This window comes from Harpia harpyja, chromosome W (assembly GCF_026419915.1).
Source record: "Harpia harpyja isolate bHarHar1 chromosome W, bHarHar1 primary haplotype, whole genome shotgun sequence".
In the NCBI taxonomy this organism is placed as follows: domain Eukaryota; kingdom Metazoa; phylum Chordata; class Aves; order Accipitriformes; family Accipitridae; genus Harpia; species Harpia harpyja.
In genome coordinates, this window is record NC_068968.1 from 6,122,460 (window position 1) to 6,138,373 (window position 15,914).

Consider the following 15,914-nt stretch of genomic DNA (forward strand, 5'->3'; position numbering starts at 1 on the left):
AATTATATTTGGAGAGATCTAAACACATGTTAAAAATAGCTGTTCCTCAGAAAGATCAGTCAAGGTTAATAGGTACAAATTCAACCTGTATTTTCTTCAACTGGCTTGGAAAGTCAGTATAATTCTATCAGACCTGTTCAATTTGTCCAAAACCAGGAAAAACTTTAAATGTTTATATAAAGTAATATATAAATTACTTTTGCTTCTCTGAGTTTTAATTATACATATATATGCCATTTTATTTAAATATCACATCACTTGACAGTAGGAAAAACTAGATTGCACAAAGCAATAACTTAATAGTAACAATGTTCTGCAAATAAAATCTCGGCATCCCTAATTTCAAATACTGAAATTCATCATTTTGTTTTATTGTTTCCCCTAATTAAGGGCCACAAAACAAAAATACAAAATCATATGTTAATTATTCTGACAAATAGATTTCTATTATTGAACTCTTTCATGTGGGTACAAATGATGTTGCAACAAAAAGTCTGAAGTCAATCGAAAGAGACTTCAGAGCCCTGGGAAGAATGCTAAAACATTCGGGAGCACAGGCAGCGTTTTCCTCAATCCTCCCAGTAATGAGGGGAGACTTCGGAAGAAACAGGCAAGCCCAGGATATCAATACCTGGCTCCAGGATTGGTGCCTGTGCCAAAACTTTGGGGTTTTAAACCATGGAAGGGCCTTCTACAGACAAGGTGTGCTGGGGCCTGACGGGATTCACCTGTCCCAATAGGGAAAACGCATCTTTGGGCATAAGCTGGCAGGACTGATCGAGAGCGCTTTAAACTAGAATCGATGGGGGAAGGGGATACCAACAGGATCGCAGTAGGTAAGCCAAGGGTTGGCATGGCATTGCCTGAAGGTGACAATGCTAGTGGGAACTTTTACCACTGCTCCAGGGAGCACTGAGGGCTCAGGAGCGCATCTGAAATGGTTGTACACCGACACACACAAACAGGATGAGCTTGAAGCATTAGTCAGCTCCCAGAGCTACGATATCATTGGTATTAGTGAGACTTGGTGGAATGAGTCCCAGGATTGGAGTGCTGGGATGGAGGGCTACAGGCTGTTGAGGAGGGATAGGCAGGGCAGGTGAGGTGGAGGAGATGAATTCTGTATGTGAGGGAGAGGTTTGACTGCACAGCCCTTACAGTTAGGGATGATGTGGTTGAAAGCCTCTGGATGAGGATTATGAGGATGGAAAACAAAGCAGATGTTGTAGTGGGAATCTACTACCAATGGCCCAGCCAGGATGTAAGCAGTGCTGAGTTATTCTATAGGCAATTAGAAAAAATTTCAGGATCAGTAGCCCTTGTCCTTATGGGAGATTTCAACTTCCCAGGCATCAACTGGCAATACCATACGGCTGTGACGAGCAAGTCTGGGAAATTCCTGAAGTTTGTGGAAGATAACTTCTTGTCACAACTACTCAGTGAGCCAACTAGGAAAGATGCCCTCCTAGACTTGTTGTTTGTGAATAGAGAAGGACTCATGGGGGATGGTAGGTGTCTGTCTTGGCCACAGTGATTACAAAATGGTTGAGTTTAAAATTTTCAGTGTAATGAGAAAAAAGGACAGCAGAGTTGCTACCCTGGATTTCAAGAGAGCAAACTTTAAGCTACTCAGGGAGCTACTTAGTAGAGTACCCAGGTGTATTGGTTTTGTGTGGCAAGGTTTTGGTAGCAGGGGCGGGGGGGGGGGGGGGGGGGGGGGGGGGGGGGGGGGTTTACAGGGGTGGCTTCTGTAAGAAGCTGCTGGAAGCTTCCCCTGTGTCCGACAGAGCCAATACCAGCCGGCTCTGAGACGGACCCACTGCCAGCCAAGGCCGAGCCAATCAGTGATAGTGGTAGCACCTCTGTGATAACATTTTTAAGAAGGAAAAAAAGGTGCAGGACACACAGAAACGGCAGCCGGAGAGAGGAGTGAGAACATGTAAGAGAAACAACCCTGCAGACACCCAGGTCAGTGAAGAAGGAGGGGGAGGAGGTGCTCCAGGTGCCGGAGCAGAGATTCCCCTGCAGCCCATGGTGAAGACCATGGTGAGGCAGGCTGTCCCCCTGCAGCCCATGGAGGTCCACAGTGGAGCAGATATCCACCTGCAGCCTGTGGAGGACCCCACGCTGGAGCAGGTGGGTGCCCGAAGGGGGCTGTGACCCCGTGGCAAGCCCACGCTGGAGCAGGCTCCTGGCAGGACTGAGACAAGGGGAGTCAAAAGAATCTCAGTAGACATAATAAGGGGGGGATGAAGGATGATGTTTAGCGCTTACATTGTTGAAATTAGCTGAGGCAAAGACAGTCCTTGATAAGAAGAGCTAGTCCCAAGGACCAGCCAATGAGGTAAAGACAGTTCCTGATAAGAAGCAGGAGCAGGCCCCAAGAGCCAGCTAAGACTGGTCTTGCGGCTTGGGTGAATACCAAGAAATCACTGAGCCTGCGCAAGAAAAAAGGTTACTAGCGGTGACGAAGAGGAGTCATCTATCTTCATCTCTGCAACCACCAGACGACCACCATAGAGGCACTGCACAAGCACAGTTGAGAGGAGACTATGGAAATGACCTCTCGGAGCTAATTTTAATATGAAGCAGGGATAGGTCATGCATATGTATAGGCGTATTGTGAATATGTAACACTTGACTGTATAAACTTGAGACAAACTGCCGAGTCGGGTGCGCACGACTTTGGTGGGACTACCCCCCGTGCTGCCCAGCGCTGAATGAACATACCTACTTTACAATCTCACTGATTGTGGAGTCTGTTTTCCGCACGTCAGGACCTGCGGATCTGTGGAGAGAGGAGCCCACGGAGCAGGTTTTCTGGCAGGACTTGTGACCCCGCAGGGGACCCATGCTGGAGCAGTCTGTGCTCCTGAAGGACTGCACGCCGTGGAAGGGACCCATGCTGGAGCAGTTCGTGAAGAACTGCAGCCTGTGGGAAGGACCCACGTTGGAGAAGTTTGTGGAGGACTGTCTCCCATGGGAGGGACCCCACGCTGGAGCAGGGGAAGAGTGCGATGAGTCCTGCCCCTGAGGAGGATGAAGTGGCAGAAAATAACGTGTGATGAACTGACCGTAAACCCCATTCTCCGTCCCCCTGTGCCGCTGTGGGGAGTAGGTAGAGAATCCGGGAGTGAAGTTGTGCCCAGGAAGAAGGGAGGGGTGGAGGGAAGGTGTTCTGAGATTTGGTTTTATTTCTCATTACCCTACTCTGGTTGATTGGTAATAAATTGAGTTAATTTTCCCCAAGCTGAGTCTGTTTTGCCTGTGACAGTAATTGGTGAGTGATCTCTCCTGTCCTTATCTTGACCCACAAGCTCTTTGTTATATTTTCTCTCCCCTGTCCAGCTGAGGAGGGGGAGTGATAGAATGGTTTTGGTGGGCACCTGGCATCCAGCCAGGGTCAACCCACCACACCAGGGAATCTGCTTTTGAGGCCTTAGGGGTCCATGAGTGCTGGTCAGTTTTTAAGAACCACCTTTTAAAAGCACAGGCAATCCCATTGTGTCACAAGTCAAGCAAGCAGGGCAGAAGACCAGCTTGGCTGAACAGGGAACTCCTCGTGGAACTCAGGAGGAAAAAGAAATTGTATGACCTCTGGAAGCGAGGTCAGGTTCTGCAGGAAGATTACAGAGCTGTGGTTCATATATGCAGGGAGAAGACATGAAAGGCCAAAGCTTAACTAGAGTTGAAACTGGCCAGTGTTGTTTCAGAGAACAAGAAGGGCTTTTTTAAGTATGTTAATAGCAAGAGGAGGTCTAAAGAAAACATTGGACCAATACTTGTTGAAGATGGTCACCTGACTAATAGGGATGAAGAAAAAGCAGAGGCATTCAATGCGGTTTTTTGCCTCAGTCTTTAATAATATTGATTGACCTTGGGCTGCAGGCAGCTCTCATGAGGGGGAGCAGCTGACGAGGTGTGGGCAGGGCCAGGACTAACAGCAGCAGACTTAAACGCAGTATAACCACCACCAACAGTCACTCACCGAGAGCTGATCAGCTCCGGTGCAGGGGCGTTCCGCAGCGGAGTGGGGGATTGCAGCGGGGGGGGGGGGGGTGTCCTGAGCTGGGAAAACCCCAGGAGAGCTCGGAGACCTGCCAGGAGCCGGCAGCTCTCATGAGGGAGAGCAGCTGACAATGTGTGGGCAGGGCCAGGAGTAATGGCGGCCACCCCCCACTCCCACAAAAGGCAGCCCTAGGGAACACTAGTGATCAGGAGCACTGGGAAGAGAGCGGGCAAACAGGGCCCGGGTGTGGTGTGGTGCCTCCTCTAAGGAGGGGCATTCCACTGGCCGAGTGGAGAGGCTTGAAGTCCACATAACCCAGTAACCAGGCACTGTTCTGTGACCACCTGCACAGGCCGAGGGCACTCATCCTATCTGACCCTCAAGGCAGAATGGTGGGCACTGGTGTGAGAGACTGAGTTATCTCAAGTCATTTGTCTCAAAGATTGTTTGTTGTGAGAGACTGGACTGTCATCTCAAGCCATTCTCTCAAGGATTGTTTGCTGTGATGAGCCACTTATCCCAGAGATGGCTTGTTTAAGCAGGGCACTCTTCTGTCCATAAGGATGATTATCAGGCCACTGAGGCATCCAGGGGAGGAGACAGGCCAGAGCCAGCAAAGCACTCAGGAATGTGGAGACTACCATTCTCATGGAAACTGTAGTCTTTGGGATAAGGTACTGATTTCTGATGTTGATCACACGAAGGTCCTGTGATAGAGGAAACCTGCAGCGTGTGAACACTGTGTGAACAGTATGTATGTGCACGCATCATCGAAATATGCCCTATAAAAAACTGTGGAGACAAGCCATGGTGTGCACCCACCACCGAAGAATTGAAGACTGAGGACCAACGGGGGACCGCTGGATCCATGGTGGTGACTATCCTTGCAACTCTATCCCGACTGCTTGCTTGATTTCTGCCTTTTCTTCCATTCTATCCTATTGCTACTATTTTCTACTTTTGATACTTTTGATAATAAAAGCTGTTTTGGGTATACGGCATTTGACCTCGTTTGTGTCTTAATCTCGCTCTTGGGATCATATCGAAACCTTCCCCGACATTGGATCGGGACAACTTGTCTGAGAGCAAAGGCTGCAGCTCCGGCTGGGGGGGGTCTGCACCATCTACCCCAGTGGTGGCTGATGCCTCCACCCAGACAGAGCTCCTGAAGGGAGAGGCTGCAGTGCAGACCTCAGACTGCAGGAAGTGCCTAGACCTTTCTCCTGGGGCAGGGACAGGCAGCAGACTTGCCTGCAAAAGGTATGCCCAGGTGGAGGACCTCCTGCAGCAGGTGGCTGAGCTGCAGGATGCAGTGAGAAGGCTGTGTAGCATCAGGGGGGCTGAGAAGGAGTTAGATAGCTGGTTCCAAGCACAGTCTGCAGTGGACCCACAGCCCACGGCCAAACAGCCCAAAACTCCCCCACTGGCACACACAGAAGGGAGGGGGGCCAATAATGCAGAAGAATGGAAGCTTGCAACAGCAAGGACCAGCAGGAGGAAGACACTTCCCCCGAAGCCTGAGATGCCCTTGCAGAACCGCTTCACTGCTCTGCAGACTGAAGAGGAAAAACCCGTCACGTCAGAAGAGATGCTGGAGCCGAGTAAGGCAGCCCGATATGCTCCCCGTATAACAACCAGCACAACTAAGAAAAGGCTACGGGTGATAGTAGTAGCAACTCTCTTCTGAGAGGTACAGAGGCACCCATTTGCCGACCTGACGCGCTCTCTAGAGAGGTGTGCTGCTTACTGGGGGCTTGTATCAGGGATGTCACCGAGAGACTACCAAGCCACTGACTATTATCCGCTGCTGTTGTTTCACGTGGGCACCAGCAATACAGCTGGGAACAGTCTGAGGAGTATCAAGAAGGATTACAGAGCCTTGGGAGCGGTGGTAAGGGACTCTGGAGTGCAGGTAGTTTTTTTCATCAATCCTCCCAGTCAAAGGGAAGGAGTTTGAAAGGGCCAGTCGAATCTGGCGAATCAACAAATGGTCACGGGACTGGTGCCACAGCCAAGGGTTTGGCTACTTAGACCATGGGACTCGCTTTGAGAAACCTGGTCTACTGGGGGCTGACAGGGTCCATCTGTCAGAGAAGGGGAAGAGCATCTTCTGTCATAGGCTTGCCAAGCTGGTGAAGAGGGCTTTAAACTAAAGTTGCCGGGGGAGGGGAACCTCAATCCATCTCACTCCTACCAGTTTGATGCCAGTGCCAGCAATAGATGCCCAGAGCCTGGAGAGGGATCACAGGTCAGCAGGAGAGCACCTGAAGAGCAGCACAAAGGAATTTCAGCCACTCCAGACAGTAAGTCAGCTTCATCAGGGGCCCAACTTAAATGCCTCTATGCAAATGCACACAGCATCAGGAATAAACAAGAGGAGTTAGAGATGTGCACACGCCTGCAGGGCTATGGTCTTATTGGCATCACGGAGATGTGGTGGGATGGCTCCTATGACTGGAGTGTTGGAATGGAAGGATACAGGCTCTTTAGGAAGGACAGGCAGGGGAGACAAGGAGGGGGTGTCAACCTCTATGTCAATGACCAGCTGGAGTGCATGGAGCTCTGCTTGGGGATGGATGAGGAGCTGACTGAGAGCTTATGGGTCAGGATTAAAGGGAGGGCAGGGACAGGTGACATTATAGTGGGGGCCTGTTACAGGCCACCCAACCAGGAAGACTGAGCCGATGAAGCCCTCTATAAGACAGATAGGAGCAGCCTCACATTCACAAGCCCTGGGCCTCATGGGGGACTTCAACCACCCCGATATCTGTTGGAGGGACAACACGGCAGGGCATAAGCAATCCAGGAGGTTCCTGGAATGTGTTGATGATAACTTCCTTCACCAGGTGATAGAGGAGCCAACAAGGAGAGGTGCTAAGCTGGACCTTGTTCTCACCAACAAGGAGGGGCTGGTGGGGAATGTGAAGCTCAAGGGCAGCCTTGGCTGCGGTGACCATGAAATGGTGGAATTCAAGATCCTTAGGGCAGCGAGGAGGGCGCACAGCAAGCTCACTACCCTGGACTTCAGGAGAGCAGACTTTGGCCTCTTCAGGGATCTGCTTGGTAGAGTACCATGGGATACAGCCCTGGAGGGAAGAGGAGTCCAAGAAAGCTGGTTAATATTCAAGGATCACCTCCTCCAAGCTCAGGAGCGATGCATCCCAACAAAGAGAAAGTCAGTCAAAACCGCCAGGAGGCCTGCATGGATGAACAAGGAGCTCCTGGACAAACTCAAACACAAAAAGGAAGCCTACAGAGGGTGGAAGCAAGGACAGGTAGCCTGGGAGGAATACAGAGAAATTGTCCAAGCAGCCAGGGATCAGCTTAGCAAAGCTAAAGCCCTGATAGAATTCAATCTGGCTAGAGACGTCAAGGGCAACAAGAAAAGCTTCTATAGGTATGTTGGTGATAAAAGGAAGACTAGGGAAAATGTGGGCCTTCTCCAGAAGGATATGGGAGACCTGGTTACCTGGGACATGGAGAAGGCTGAGGTTCTCAATGACTTTTTTGCCTTGGTCTTCACCGGCAAGTGCTCCAGCCACACCGCCCAAGTAGCAGAAGGCAAAGGCAGGGACTGGGAGAATGAAGAACCGCCCACTGTAGGAGAAGATGAGGTTTGAGACCATCTAAGGAACCTGAAGGTGTACAAGCCCATGGGACCTGATGAGATGCATCCGTGGGTCCATAGGGAACTGGCAGATAAAGTGGCTAAGCCACTATCCATCATATATGAGAAGTCATGGCAGTCCGGGGAAGTTCCCACTGACTGGAAAAGGGGAAACATAACCCCCATTTTTAAAAAGGGAAAAAAAGGAAGATGTGGGGAACTACAGGCCAGGCAGTCTCACCTCTGTGCCGGGCAAGATCATGGAGCAGATCCTCCTGGAAAATATGCTAGGGCACATGGAAAATAAGTAGGTGATTGGTGACAGCCAACATGGCTTCACTAAGGGCAAATTGTGCCTTACAAATTTGGTGGCCTTCTACGACGGGGTTACAGCATTGGTGGATAAGGGAAGAGCAATGGACATCATCTACCTGGACTTGTGCAAAGCATTTGACACTGTCCCGCATGACATCCTTGTCTCTAAATTGGAGAGACATGGATTTGACAGATGGACCACTCGGCGGATAGGGAATTGGCTGAATGGTCACACTCAAAGAGTTGTGGTCAACAGCTCGATGTCCAAGTGGAGACCAGTGACGAGTGGCATTCCTCAGGGGTCGGTATTGGGACCGGCGCAGTTTAACATCTTTGTTGGCAACATGGACAGTTGGATTGAGCGCACCCTCAGCAAGTTTGCTGACGACACCAAGCTGTGTGGTGCGGTTGACACGCTGGAGGGAAGAGATGCCATCCAGAGGGACCTTGACAGGCTTGAGAGGTGGGCCCATGTGAACCTCATGAAGTTCAACAATGCCAAGTGCAAGGTCCTGCACACGGGTCGGGGCAATCCCAAGCACAAATACAGGCTGGGCGATGAGTGGATTGAGAGCAGCCCTGCAGAGAAGTACTTGGGGGTATTAGTGGATGAAAAACTGGACATGAGCCAGCAATGTGCGCTCGCAGCCCAGAAAGCCAATTGCATCCTGTGCTGCATGAAAAGAAGCGTGGCTAGCAGGTCGAGGGAGGTGATTCTCCCCCTCTACTCTGCTCTCGTGAGACTCTACCTGAAGTACTGTGTTCAGCTCTGGGGCCCCCAACATAAGAAAGGCATGGACCTGCTCGAGCAGGTCCAGAGGAGGGCCACGAAGATGATCAGGGGGCTGGAGCACCTCCCCTATGAGCATAGGCTGAGAGAGTTGAGGTTGTTTAGCCTGCAAGAGATGGATCTTGCGAGACCTTATAGCAACCTTCCAGTACTTAAAGGGGGCCTACAGGAAAGATGGGGAGGGACTCTTTAACAGGGAGTGTAGGGATAGGACGAGGGGTAACGGTTTTAAACTGAAAGAGGGTAGATTTAAATTAGATATTAGGAAGAAATTCTTTACTGTGAGGGTGGTGAGGCACTGGAACAGGTTGCCCAGAGAGGCTGTGGATGCCCCATCCCTGGAAGCGTTCAAGGCCAGGTTGGATGGGGCTTTGAGCAGCCTGGTCTAGTGGAAGGTGTCCCTGCCCCATGGCAGGGGGGTTGGAACTAGATGATCTTTAAGGTCCCTTCCAACCCAAACCATTCTATGATTCTATGATATCCTTCTATGATAAGGTCACCCACCTAGTGAAAGAAGGGAAGGCAGGGGATGTAGTTTTTCTAGATTTTAGGAAGGCTTTTTATACTGTCCCTCACAGCATCCTTCTGGACAAGTTGTCCAACTGTGGGATGAGCAGGTACACAGTGCGCTGGGTGAAGAACTGGCTGAACAGCAGAGCTCAAAGGGTTGTAGTGAATGGGGCTACATCTGGCTGGCAAGCGGGCACCAGCAGCGTTCCTCAGGGTTCATTTCTAGGGCCAGTTCTGTTCAATATATTTATCAATGATCTGGATGCAGGAGTTGAATGCACCATTAGCAAGTTTGCTGATGATACCAAACTGGGAGGTACTGTTGACTCTCTTGAGGGCCAAGAGGCCTTGCAGAGGGATTGAGATAGATTGGAGCATTGGGCAACCATCAACAGCATGAAATTTAACAAGAAGAAATGCCGCGTTCTGCACCTGGGACAGAGTAACAACAGGCACAAGTATAGATTGGGAGAGGAGTGGCTGGAGAGCAGCCCTGCAGAAAGGGATCTGGGGGTGCTGGTTGACAGCAGGCTCAATAGGAGTCAGCAGTGTGCCCTGGCAGCCAAGAGGGCAAACTACATTCTGGGGTGCATTAAAAACAGTATAATCCGATGGTCAAAAAAGGTGATTATCCCTCTGTATTTGGCATTGGTGCAGCCTCATCTTGAGTATTGTGTGCAGTTCTGGGCCCCACAATTTAAGAAGGATGTTAAGGTACTCGAATGCATCCAGAGGCTGGTGAAAGGGCTGGAAGGCATGTCCTATTAGGAATGGCTAAGGACTTTGGGTTTGTCTAGTTTGGAGAAAAGGAGAGTAAGGGGTGACCTCATTGCTCTCTACAGCTCCCTGAGGAGGGGAAGTGGAGAGGGAGGTGCTGAGCTCTTCTCCCTGGTATCCAGTGACAGGACACGTGGGAATGGTTCAAAGCTGCCCCAGGGGAGGTTTAGACTTGACATTAGGAAACACTTCTTTACCAAGAGGGTGGTCAAACACCTGGAACAGGCTTCCTAGAGAGGTGGTCGATGCCCCATGCCTGTCAGGGTTTAAGAGGCATTTGGACAAAGCCCTTAATAACATGCTTTAACTGTAGTCTTACAAATGTCAATCATGGACCAGACCTTCAGCTGATCTAAATTTATGTAACTCTATTAAAAGGCAGTAGAATTATGTCAGTAAATCCCAGATGATGCTCTAAACTTGCATCTTATTATATAAAAACTTAAGTACAAATATATAAAAGAAACATTGCCTGTAAAAAAATCTTGATCTCTAGCACTCGCTGCAAATGAAACAGAGAAATAGCAATCTGTAGAGCTCTAATCCTGCAAGATAGTCCAGAAGGGAAAACTACTGCATGCACAAAGCCTCATTTTCTTTATTGAGAGTCTAAGTGTTCGGTTCTAATCATAAAAGGAGGTCTTGCAGGACTGGCATCTATATTGCTATACTACTGTGAAGCCATCTCTATGGCAAAAACTGGTTTATTATTTAAATACTTTGGGGACAGAACTGAAAGCTACACCAAGATGTGGCAACTTACAAAAAAAGGAAAAATATTTTAAATTAGGCTTTCTTTCCAACAGAAAATAAATAGATTTATATAATATCTGTGACCAGATTCAGTCTCAGAGGATGCTAACTTGGACATGGATCAATTCAACATGTGAATTAGAAAAAAAAGAAAAAAAAAAAAGCAGGATATTTAACAAGGTCCCAATACTAATCCATTTGAGGTATACCTTTAAAACCAAAAAGTTTTCAGAAACATTGCTTCTATTACATTTTGAATCACATCCAAGTATGCCCTTGTTTACACAATCTTATTTTTGACAGTCATCACCATCGGTATTAGACAGTTACAAATATCTTGTTTGAAATGCCTCCCTCCCAAACACTGTAAAATACTAACACTGAAATCAACTGTCATTTTGTCATAGAATGGGCCACGGGAACTTGTGGGTTTTTTCCTATTACACATCCTAAGCACGTTTATATCTCATAACTGACTGTAATAATCATGACAAGGTCACCTAGAAGAGTCAATTAAGCTGAGGAGTCAGATACATTGCTTAACAGGGTGTAATAAGACTCAATTGTACACATTATTGCATCATAGTGATGTTATAACAGCAGCAAGATTGCTGTCTGGAAAAGGAAACTCTTGCATAAACATAGTTTGCACAACTATTAGTTAAAATAAGTCAATTTAGAATGAGCTAAAGGTTTCTTTTATTTATGAGCTTTATTTCAAGATAAAGGATTGAAAAATGCAAGAGTACTGATATCTTTTCTAGACTGTGCATTCCTTTTATTGCAATAGATAGAACGCACGTATGTTCTACAAGTTTCAGCCAAAGCATGGAAAATACTGTTCCTTCTTAGGATAAGATAAGCTGTGAAGAGGTCATGTAAGTTCCTATTGCTCATGGGAAGACTCTAAGCTTTTTGACACCTTTCAAATCGGGTCCTTTAAAATAAATAAAATCCAAAATAAACTTGAAGCCTTGAAGTCAAATTCAGGAAGCTGGATATTTTGAAAGCTAGTTAACAGTCCTTTAGAGAATAAGATGAGTTTAAAATAGAAAATAAATAAGAATGGAAAATAAAGGCAAATAATTTTACAAACTGTTAATACTTCAATGGTCAAATAAAGACATCTGCAATGTGATTATATTTGGTAGTGCTAATGATATTAAGGATCTTCAATCAGTAATCCTTGATTTGGTTGGTTTAAATCAGGTCTTTGGACCAAAACCTGAAGCCTTATTCATTCAAATTTATTATCTAAGTCAACATTTTAATTGAATAAGGATGGTAAAACTAATGCCCATAGCAATATTTTAAACTAGGCTCTGGACTGAATTAATTACTGAGGAGAACAAAGATGACTCAAAGTAGGTTACATACATACTAGTGAACACAATGAAACTGAGTGCAATCATTCAAATTATAAGGACAAGGAAAAAAATTATTATTTTTTTTTAAACACAGTTACTCCAAACAGCTTTACTATGGCAAAACTGTACTTGACCCCAACAATCAAGTAGCAGAAAAGTTTGTGCATGTTATCAAAAATATCACCTTTTAAAAAAAAAAATAATTACTGTTGCTACCTACAACAGTTATACTGAACATACCACCATGGTTGTGATACTAAATTTTCACTTTGGAGGGTTTAGTCAAAAACACGGTAATTTTGGTTTTGTCTACTTAGAAGACCGTTTTAGGCGTGCGCGCACACACAAATTGCCTCATATTTAAAGACAAGTTATCATCAGCAACTTTCAAGGTAGCCTTCTGTCAAGGACAGAGCACAAGATGATCTCAGAACACGGGACTTCCAGCCACAGCTTTTGCCACTGAAATGTTGAAATGACTTGCCAATAACAGAATTGGGCAATGGCCAGTTTTCATTGTTTGTGACGTAAGGAGAAATCCTAAACATTCAGATCGGGGGGGGGGGGGGGGGAAGGGAGGATTTATACTGCCTGTCTGTGAGCCGTACCCTTCCTACAGTGGCACCCAACCTGTGGCAGCGGGGCACGGCCGAAATCCCGGGGCGGGGGGGGCCTGAGCCGCCGGGCGGGTAGTGGGAGGGGACAGCCCACGGGGAGACCCTCAGGCAGGGAGCTCGGGGCTCTCTGTTCGATTAGCCCTGACTGAAAGCGGCGGTCAGACATGACATCCGCCGCGCTGCGGCCCACCGACGCCCCCACAAGGGGGAGACGGGCGGGGCAGCGAGGCACCCCCCTACGTGACCGGCGGTGCATGGCGCCCGGCCCGCTCTGTTCAAAGTGGCCCCGCACTATCACCCCTCCTGACCTCGCAAGCCTCTGCCGCCGTGCCTGCCCCAGCCCCAGAACGGCGGGGGGCGGCAGTGCCCTCAGCCTTCACCCGCTGCCGCGCGGACGTTCGAAAGGTCCCAGCCCGCCGCCATCCCCAGCAAGAGGACACAGTAACCTCTGCACCTCGTGTTGTGCAAGTCCTCGGGGCGGTCGGAGCCGCCGGGGCGCGGAATCGCGACCCCCCCCGCCCCATACCAGCACTGCTGCGATACTCCCTTCGGTAGCATTCCCCGTGACCCACAGCACATGCATTCCGGTCGTGATCACGCACCAACTAACCAAAGATTAGTGCTACCAAAAACGTCATACTGACCTACTTCTGCTTTTGTTGTATGCCACACTAAAATGCCCGATTTCAGGGGACTGGGGTACTCCTCTGCCCCCTGGGCCTGACACTACTTCTTCACCCGAGCCCACTGCAGCTGTCAGGACACAGGTAGGCCATCTCACTTCTTCAGCACTGTTGACATTTTCTTAAATTCATTCCTCTCTTAAATTACATGTTGCCCTCTTTTAAAAGGGTGACAAGTAAAAGCCAGTACCAAAGAAATTGTTTAGTGTCTAGGTAAAAAGCCTTCCTAAAAATACAGCCTTATCAAAAGGGCTCTGAAAGCATGGAGTTAAAAATCCAAGCAAATGGCCTTGAACGTCTATATGCACAGCTCTGGAGAAAAGACCAGGAACAGCACATGAAGCCACAATTGCTAAAATGTGATAGGGCTAAATATAGATTAACACAAATTTCAAGGTACACAACACGGTCAGCAAGCATGAGTTACTTCCCCACTTACCCAGTTGTCTACTTTCTTTATTAAATGTACTTTAACAAAATCTGTTAGTTACATTTTTAAGCGTGATTCTCCCAGTTTCTTTGTAGCAAGATTATAAAATCGCATAATTAGCTCCCTCTTCCTAACCTGACTGCCAGCAAATTCTGTGGTTACATAATGCAACATTTCCAGGAGCTATTACGTGATCAGTCCCGTAGAGTCTGAAAAACAGCGACAAAAGTGACGAAAAAGGCTTAGGCAAACACGGCCTAGCAAAACACGGGGGCTGTGGGGCAGACTGCTACCATTAATTCAGTTTGCCCACAAACAACATCCCTCAACACCGTGTGAAAATGGGATCTCTCCGGCGGCCTCTGACAATCCATCGGCACAAAACTCCGATTTTTCTCGTAAACGCACAAAAGGGTTGTAATTAACGACCTAATCCTTAACTCTGCACCGAAATTACCATGGCCTTTCATACTCACGCACACGTCGTGCCTGCTACCTTCAGGCGCCGAGCCCCGGCACTGACACGCCAGCAAAACCTTATACACACACAGCAAACAAGCTCCGCACCCACACGCGCCCCGCGCCCCACCCCCCCAGGCTCCCGCACATGACGCCACTCCGAGCGCGAATTCCTACCTTCAGTGCAGCGCAGTAAGCGGAGCATTCCCTGCACCTGGCCGAGGAGAGGCAAGTAAGGACGGGCAAGCAACAGCGTCCCACTTGCCCGGGAGCAGAGCAAGGCGAAGTGAGTGAGGGAGCATGCGGCAACACGAAAGGATGTATGTTAGTAGGTCAGAACTACGCACGCACACACTCTCTCTCTCTCTCATGGCCGGCCGGCCTGTCAGTCAGCTGCAAGTGACAGCAGCAACACCCCAATCCACGCCGAGCACTCTCGAGGGGTGGCCAATGGAAGCTGCTGGGGGGCGAGGCCGGACACCCCGCCCCTTGCGCCGCTGGGGCTGCGTGTGGTACAGTAGGTCTATGTGCTGGGTATTGCGTAATCCTCCAGGCAGGGGGCAGCGCGGAAGGGGGGCGGGGCTGACATTTACGTAATCGCCCCTGGCGAGCTGGGGCAGTGTGGAAGGGAGTGTTCTTTTCAACGTTCTACGGGAATGGTGGGGTGTGCACGGTGGGCTTCCGCTGGGCCAGGGCCGCGAAAGGCTCCGTGCTCCGTAGGGGCCGCAGCGCGCTGGCGCGTGGCTGCGTGCGTGTGTGCATGCGTGGAGAGGGCCTCTGCCCTTATTCCGAGGAAGATTTATGCAGAGGTTTGAGTGCTGTCGGTTTTATTGTCAGGGAAAATTAACTGAGCTGTAGCTCTCACAGTCTTACCGTTTACTTGGTATATAGTGTGTGAAATGTGTTCACCTGATTCGTGTCAATATAAAACAATGCTAGAGTCGCATAGTAAGATGTGCCCCTCGCTGAATTTATAATCTTTAACCACTTTGTCGGTCTTTGTATAACCGCAGACCGAGGGGAAACAGATAGCATGTATATAGTTCTTTTTTTGCTAGCTCAAAACTGGTTTTGCTGATTAACTACACAGTGTTAAGCAAGAGATCTTAAGGGAGAACTGAGGCATTTGTCATGGTGTTGAACAATGTTGTGAACGGGGTGACCCTTGGTATGTGTGAGTATGGGGTGTATTGAGATAACTGTGTATAAGCAATTTGTTATATGCATTTGTTAAAAGGGAAGTGTCTGTTATGTCTTGCTGTTGAACTTGTTTGGGTTTTGGTAGCCACAGCTGGTATTGTGCAGGGTGTCGGCTGTTACACAAGATGTCTGCTGTTGTGCCTGAGCAGTGGGGAGCCTGGTCGGAGATGCGTTGCCTGGAGGACCCCTCGGTTGCTGGGGAGAGTTCGAAAAGATACAAAAAGAACTACTGCACCTGCGCAGCCAGGAGGTGGAAAGTTTTTTAGGGAGAACACGCCTATTATGAATATGTAACTAATGCTAGACTATAAAAGAAGCTGTGCTGTTTTTCACAGCGCGCGTCTTGGTAGAGCAGAGGCTCCCGGTGCGCCCAGCGCTGTTTGCTTGCCTTTATTCA

General features: G+C 48.6%; 1 protein-coding gene across 9 annotated transcripts in view; it reads right to left on the reverse strand.

The window, feature by feature from the left end:
* LOC128136105 (nuclear factor interleukin-3-regulated protein-like) overlaps nt 1–14,999 on the reverse strand; it is a 264,047-nt gene extending 249,048 nt beyond the window's left edge. For 2 of the 9 annotated variants that reach the window (XM_052775237.1, XM_052775238.1), the window contains exon 1: nt 14,495–14,862. The gene's annotated coding sequence lies outside the window, so the exon portion shown is untranslated. The other 7 variants (XM_052775232.1, XM_052775231.1, XM_052775228.1 and 4 more) reach the window with 7 other exon arrangements.
* Nucleotides 15,000–15,914: the final 915 nt, after the last annotated feature.